This window comes from Triticum dicoccoides, chromosome 4B (genome assembly GCF_002162155.2).
Source record: "Triticum dicoccoides isolate Atlit2015 ecotype Zavitan chromosome 4B, WEW_v2.0, whole genome shotgun sequence".
Classification (NCBI taxonomy): Eukaryota; Viridiplantae; Streptophyta; class Magnoliopsida; order Poales; family Poaceae; genus Triticum; species Triticum dicoccoides.
The window spans coordinates 415,514,083-415,522,453 of record NC_041387.1 but is presented as its reverse complement, the minus strand read 5'-3'; positions in this window follow the sequence as shown (position 1 = coordinate 415,522,453).

Genomic DNA, 8,371 nt, shown 5'->3' with positions numbered 1-8,371 from the left:
CGGCGAGGAAGCATATTAAACGAGTTTATATCTGTAGGTATGTTGACGGGCCGTCCTGAAGAGGAGATGCCCGGGTCCGCAGCTGATTTACTGCAAGACCTCTCACAACTGCACAAACGAGTTTGGCAGGTGATGCAGGGTATTGCCCAGGCCTTGTGGCCATCCACTTCCCTGCTAAGAGGCATGGGGAGCTCATGGATATGCTCCAAGGAGCACGGCGACGCTTCTGGTTGTGAAAGATGTCAGCCTGCCGACAAGGTGCAAGGGAAGCCTGGGCCATGGTGAAGATGCGCTACACCAAGCTTGACCCGAACCATATGGCCGAAGTCGGACCGGCGGGGCCAGATGGGCAAGAAATTCCCGTGAGTCTAGTGTATGACCAGGTAGCGTTAGCCGCGAAGTATTCCCAACAGGATTGCAGGCTAGATAGCCTGTTGGATGGCATAGAGGAAGAATATAGTCAGTCCAAGTGACTATGTAATTCAATGGACATACGTAGTCCCTAGCCGGATTAAAAATCATTTGTCATGGCAGACCTTTTTGCTTCAGCCCCCAGATCCGACAGTCCGGGGTGTATCCGAATACCCGCTCAGTTATGCAGAACCGGGGTATGCATGGAAACCAGGCGTAGGGGTCATAAGTGCTTGAACAGACAAGTACCCAACTAGTTATGTTATATTACATGGGTAGTAAGAAACATCTTCCAGGGAGAATAGTTCCGTTAGGGGTTCCTTTCCCTGGGTATGCATGCATCGATGTACATGTCCAGACTGCGAACAGAAATGCAGGATACAAAACTTCTAGGGATTCATGTTGTAATAAACGAAAGAAAAATCTTTTGTTCACCGACCAAATATTCCCTTAAGAATGCTAGCTTTCAGCTTCACCCAGTCTAAGGTACACATCCGGCTGAACTGGCAGTAACAATCGCAGAGGTGCTCCCCTTATGCCCTAGCCGAATTAACGGGAACGTGTGGCATAAACACAAGAGCCAGGCAACCTAGCATGGCCACATCTTAAGTCATATCGATGCATATAATGGTGAAGAAAAGGCACATATGGAAAAAGAACGCATATGTGATAGGAAAGAAGCCATGAAAGTAATTATATTTAGCTTCCGTATAGGAAGCCCCCAGGTATGGTTTACACACATAGTGCGGCCGGAGTGATCCGAGCATCTGCACTGTATTGAGTACTTTGTGTGAAGAAGGGGAAAAGGGTGAGAAAGGAAAAAGGGGAGGAGCATAATTAAAAGAGCGGGGGTAAGGAGATGAACACTGGGTTCGGCACTAGGCGTAGAATCTCTGGAGTCTGGCCGCGTTCCATGGGTTCGGCTCGAGTCTGTTATCGGATGCATTACACAGGCAGTACGCTCCTCCAGTGAGAACTTTATTAATAATGAAGGGATCCTCCCACTTAGGTTTGATCTTGTCCTCCTTCTTCTCCAGTAGGCGTAGAACGAGTTCGCCAACATTACAAGTTTTGGCCCTGATAACCCGCAAGTATACGGGATAGTTGTAGCCTCTTTCGATAACTAAGAGTGTCGAACCCAACGAGGAGCTAAAGGTAGAACAAATACTCTCAAAGAACAATGCTCGGATCTTGGCTGGGTTTCCTTCAATTCCTCTATGGGAAACAATAAATCCGAGTAGCTTTCCGGCCGAAACTCTGAAGACACATTTTTTCGGATTAAGCTGTATGTCGTATGTTCGGAGGTTGTCGAAGGTGAGGTGAAGATCGTCCACCAGTGTCTCGACGTGCTTTGTCTTGATGACAACGTTGTCCACATATGCTTCGACTGTTTTGCCTATTTGCTTTTCCAGGCAAGTTTGAATCATGCGCTGGTAGGTTGCTCTGGCATTTTTGAGTCTGAAGGGCATAATGTTGAAGCAGAAGGGACCATAAGGGGTGATGAATGCGGTTGCAGCCTGGTCCGATTCCTTCATCTTAATCTGATGGTATCCGGAATAGGCGTCGAAGAAACACAAAGAGGCATGCCCTACAGTTGCGTCAATAATTTGGTCAATGCGAGGCAATGGGAAGGGGTCTTTAGGGCAAGCCTTGTTGAGGTCCTTGAAATCGACACACATGCGCCAGGATTTGTCCTTCTTTGGTACCATAACCAAGTTGGCTAACCAATCCGGATGTTTAATTTCCCTAATAAACCCAGCCTCTAACAACTTGGCTAGCTCTTCTCTGATGCTTGGGTTTAGAGAATCGCCATAGTGTCTGCTTCACGGGTTTGAATCCCTTGATTATATTAAGACTGTGTTCGGCCAATCTTCGTGGGATGTTGGGCATGTCTGAAGGGTGCAGGCAAAGATATCCCAATTCTCTCGCAGGAATGTGCGTAGGGCGGCATCCACTGCCGGATCCAGCTGTGCTCTGATAGATGCTGTTTTATTAGGGTCCGTCAGGTGCACTTAGAATTTTACTATTTCCTCAGATGGCTTGAAAGAGGTGGATTTGGATCTCTTATCAAGGATCACATCGTCCCTATCCACCGTGGACCGTAGGCTGGTTAATTCTTCCGCCGCTAGGGCTTTTGATACTGCCTCAAGGGCCAAGGACGCAATTTTGTTTTTCGCATAATGGGCTTTGTCCGGGTCGCTCGAGATTGTGATAATTCCATTAGGATCGGGCATTTCGAGTTTCATATACCCATAATGGGGTATAGCTTGAAAACATGAAAAAGCGTCCCGGCCAAGGATGACGTGATACCCACTATTGAAGGGGACCACATGAAAGAGCAACTCTTCGGAGCTATAGTTCTCAGGCGTGCCGAACACCACATCCAATTTAATTTTTCCTGAGCAGTGTGCTTCTTGACTGGGGATAATTCCTCGAAAGGTGGTATTGCTTTGCTCGATGCATGATCTATTCATCTGCATTTTGTCGAACGTGTCCTCATAGATGAGGTTAAGTCCACTGCCGCCGTCCATGAGCACTTTAGTGAGCCAAGAACCATCAACGATGGGGTTTAGTACTAAGGCGGCGGGTGCTCGGACTGACCGAGCCTTTGGTTCGTCTTCGACCATAAAGGTTATTGTCGTGTCGTTCCATGGGCTCAGTGCAATAACTTGGTGGACTTCGGCAAGGTTGCGGAGCGCCCGTTTGCACCGATTGTTCGAAGAGAAGGTCTCGAAGACTGTTAGGACATTGAAGTTGTCCTTCTCCGGTGAGTATTTCTCTGGAGTTGTGGTGAGAATGGCCTCTCCACTTTTGCTACTTGTTGGAGTACCCAGCATGCACGGAGGCTATGGGCTGGGACTGTGTGCGGAGTGGCGTGAATCGAGCAGGGCTTGTGCAGCAATTCGTCAAGAACGGACCTGTGTCCCGTGAAGGGTTTATTTTTCCTGCCCATAGACTGGTGGACGAGTGACCCGCCAGGATGTATACGTTTGGCCCAGGCCGCACGCTACGTCAAGGCAGCGGGCTCCAGTTGAGTTTTCTGGGCCTGCCATGTGCTTTCCGTCGAATAGTACTTTTGTACTACTTGTGATAATTCCGTGAAACTCTGTATGTGGCGACGGTCGAGGGCATTCAATATTCCCTCGTCGGTGCAATTACGGTGGAAAACCGAAACTACGTCATCGTCCGAGCAGTCTTCGATCTTGTTTTTAACAAGCAAGAATCTGGCCCAAAAGTGGTGGACCGTTTCCTGAGGCTGTTGCCGCACATACATCAGGTCGTATATATCTGGAGGACATGAGTTGCTTGGAGAATACAGATTGTGGTGGGTGGGTGGATTAAATTTTGGATCCTGTCCCACATCTGTGTTTGGAGCTAGAACGGTTTCCGAGGTAACCGGTTCGGGTCCGGTTAAGCGCAAGGGCTCCGGCAATCCTGCACTTGAACCAGAATCCAGAGGGCATAAGGTCCCGTCCGAAGGGGGAGTATCCGGCTCAGGGGATTCAGAGACCTGAACGTACTTGGTTTTCAACATGGGGAGGGAAGTGTCTTTGGCCGATTCCTAACGACCGCCACGAAGTGGGTGATCGGCGGGTGATTAATTTCCCTCTGGTCGGGCTTGAGCCTGATCCGACCATAGTCTGTTGAGACACCCAGGGCGGCGATGCGGTCCAGTAGTTTGTTTAAAGACGAAACATCCGCCAGATCCAATTTTTTGGAGTACTTAGGGCCAATGCGGGGACAGTGTCCGGCGGCCATGGGGGGAGTTCCGCGATCGACGACCATGTGGGCCCTTATGGTGAAACCGCCAAACTGGAGGGTCTGCCCCGAATCTAGGCACCCTCCAGAAGTGATATTGTTGTTGATGACTAGGCGAGCCATAGATCACTTTTTGCAGACAGCATGGCAGAGCTCTCAATGAAAGCACCAATGTTGGTGCCAAAACTGGCAGATCTCGGGTAGGGGGGCCCAAGCTATGCGTCTAAGGATCAATGGTAACAGAAGACCAGGGGACACAGTGTTTACCCAAGTTCGGGCCCTCTTACGGGAGGTAAAACCCTACTCCTGCTTTATTATATTCGACAAGTATGAAAATTACAAGAGTTGATCTACCTCGAGATTGTAATGGCTAAACCCTAGATGTCTAGCCTATGAGAATTCCAATGACCATGAAGTAGGTAGCCTCTACGGACTGACCCCTCCAGTTTATATACGCACTGAAGGGGCCTAGGGTTTGTACAAGGTCGATTCATCAGGGAAGGAAGCTTCCGGACTCGATTCTTGCCGTCTATGTATTGAGAAGTTCCATCCAGACATGGAGGATAATCTCCAGCTTGATCTTGTACGGCCCATCCAACCCGGCCCATACTCCACGGTCAGACACCTAAGGACCCCCGGATCTAGGACTCCGGCCCTCAAGCGCCGGATAGAAGATTTCGGTGGGGTCGAGTTCGACTTTGGGTTTTGGACATATTTGGAAATGAGAAAGTGGCTGAGGGCTTTGGAGCAATATCTCTAAGCATTTTGAGCAAGTAAACCTTTAAGCAACACCTCATCCCCTTTTAATAGTATTGGCTTTCGTATGGACTCGATGTGATCTTGGATCACTAAAATAGAAATGAAGAGTCTTGAGATTTTGCCAATATGTGTCCTTAGCACCTTGAAGGGGTTCCATATCCTCTTTTCCTTTCCACACCATTGTTGAACTTATCTGAAATGTACTAGATAAAACCATTAGTCCAACAAGAGATATGTTGACATTAATTACCAAAATCACCTAGGGAGCACTTGTGCTTTCAGTCTCGATCGATCCCTATAGATCTTGATGCCCAATATATGAGCAGCTTCATCGAGGTCTTTCATTGAAAAATTCTTATTCAAGTATCCTTTTATGCTATCCAGAAATTATATATCATTTCAAATCAGTAATATGTCATCCACATAAAACACCAGAAATGCTACAGAGCTCCCACTCACCTTCTTGTAAATACAGGCTTCTCCGTAAGTCTATATAAAACCATAAGCTTTGATCACATCATCAAAGCATATATTCCAACTTCAAGATGCTTGCACCAATCCATAGACGGGTCACTGGACCTTGCACACTTTGTTAGCAACTTTAGGATCGACAAAACCTTCTGGTTGCATCATATACAACTCTTGTTTAAGAAACCCGTTAAGGAATGCAGTTTTGACGTCCATTTGCCATATTTCATAATCATAGAATACGACAATTGCTAACATGATTCGGACAGGCTTAAGAATCGCTACGGGTGTGAAAGTCTCATCATAGTCAACCCCTTGAACTTGTCGAAAACCTTTTGCGACAAGTCGAGCTTTGTAGATTGTGATATTACCATAAGTGTTCGTCTTCTTCTTGAAGATCCATTTATTCTCAACGGCTTATGTTCGTCTTCTTCTTGAAGATCCATTTATTCTCAACGGCTTGCCGATCATCGGGCAAGTGCTCACCAAAGTCCACATTTTGTTCTCATACATGGATCCTATCTCAGATTTCATGGCCTCAACCATTTGTCAAAATTTGGGCTCATCATAGCTTCTTCATAGTTCGTAGGTTCGTCGTTGTCTAACAACATGACTTCTAGGATAGGATTACCGTACCACTCTGGCGCGGTACATGTTCTGGTCAACCTACAAGGCTCAGTAGTAACTTGACCTGAAGTTTCATGATCATCATCATTAGCTCCCTCTCTAGTTGGTGTAGGCATCACGGGAACTGTTTTCTCTGATGTGCTACTTTCCAATCCGAGAGAAGGTACAACTACCTCATCAAGTTCTACTTACCTCCCACTCACTTCTTTCGAGAGAAACTCCTTCTCTGGAAATGATCCATTCTTAGCAACAAAGATATTGCCTCCAGACCTATGGTAGAAGGTGTACCCAATAGTTTCTTTAGGGTATCCTATGAAGACGCACTTCTCCGATTTGGGTTCGAGCTTATCAGGCTGTAGCATTTTGACATAAGCGTCGCATCCCCAAACTTTAAGAAAGGATAGCTTAGGTTTCTTGCCAAATCATAGTTCATATAGTGTCGTCTCAATGGATTTAGAAGGTGCCCTATTTAATGTGAATGTGGCTGTCTCTAATGCATAACCCCAAAATGATAAAGGATAATCGATAAGAGACATCATAGAACATACCATATCTAATAAAGTACGGTTACGACATTTGGACACACCATTACACCATGGTGTTCCAGGTGGCGTGAGTTGTGAAACAATTCCATGTTGTCTTAAATGAAGGCCAAACTCATAACTCAAATATTCGGCTCTGCAATCAGATCGTAGAAACTTTATTTTCTTGTTACGATGATTCTCCACTTCACTCTGAAATTCTTTGAACTTTTCAAATGTTTCAGACTTGTGTTTCATCAAGTAGATATACCCATACCTACTCAAATCATCTGTGAAGGTCAGAAAATAACGATACCCGTTGCGTGCCTCAACACTCTTCAGACCGCATACATTGGTATGTATTATTTCCAACAAGTCATTAGCTCGCTCCATTGTTCCGGAGAACGGAGTTTAGTCATCTTACCCGTGAGGCATGGTTCGCAATTTTAAATGATTCATAATCAAGTGATTCCAAAAGTCCATCCGCATGGAGTTTCTTCATGCGCTTTACACCAATATGACCAAAACGGCAGTGCCCCAAGTATGTTGCACTATCATTATCAATGTTGCATATTTTGGCATCAATATTATGAATATGTGTATCACTACGATTGAGATTCAACAAGAATAGACCATTCATCAATGGTGCAGGACCATAAAAGATATTACTCATATAAATAGAACAACCATTATTCTTTGACATAAATGAATAACTGTCTCGCAATAAACAAGATCCAGATATAATGTTCATGCTCATAGCTGGCACCAAATAACAATTATTCAGGTCTAAACAAATTGCTAAGGTAGATGTAGAGGTATTGTGCCGACGGCGATCACAACGACCTTGGAAGCATTCCTGACGCGCATCGTCACCTCATCCTTAGCCAATCTTCGTTTATTCCATAGCTCCTGTTTTGATTTCAAAATATGAGCAAGTGAACCAGTATCAAATACCCAGGCGCTACTACGAGCATTAGTAAGGTACACATTAATAACATGTCTATCAAATATACCTTTGTTCACTTTGCCATCCTTCTTATCCGCCAAGTATTTGGGGCAGTTCTGCTTCCAGTGACCATTTCCTTTGTAGTAGAAGCACTTAGTTTCACGCTTGGGTCCATCTTTCGGCTTCTTCACGGGAGCGGCAACTTGTTTGCCATTCTTATTGAAGTTCCCTTTCTTTCCCTGTCCTTTTTCTTGAAACTAGTGGTCTTCTTAACCATCAACATCTGATGCTCCTTCTTGATTTCTACCTCCACTGATTTCAGCATCGTGAAGAGCTCGGGAATCATTTTTGTCATCCCTTGTGTATTATAGTTCATCACGAAGCCTTTGTAGCTTGGTGGTAGTGACTGAAGAACTCTGTCAATAACAGTCTCAACTGGAAGATCAATTCCCAGCTAAGTCAAGTGGTTATGGTACCCAGAAATTTGGAGTATGTGTTCACTGACAGAACTGTTCTCCTCCATCTTATAGCTATAGAACTTGTTGGAGATTGCATATCTATCAACCTAGGCATTTGCTTGAAATGTTAACTTCAGTTCTTGGAACATACCATATGCTCTATGGCGTTCAAAACGTCTTTGAAGTCCTGGTTCTAGGCCGTAAAGCATGGCACACTGAACTGTTAAATAGTCATCAGATCGAGCCTTCCAGACATTCATAACATCTGCAGCAGCTCCTGCAGCAGGTCTGTCACCTAGCAGTGCATCAAGGACATAATTCTTCTATGCAACACTGAGGATAATCCTCAAGTTATGGACCCAGTCTATGCAACAATGAGGATAATCCTCAACTTAGCTTTCTCTAGGAACACATTAAAATTC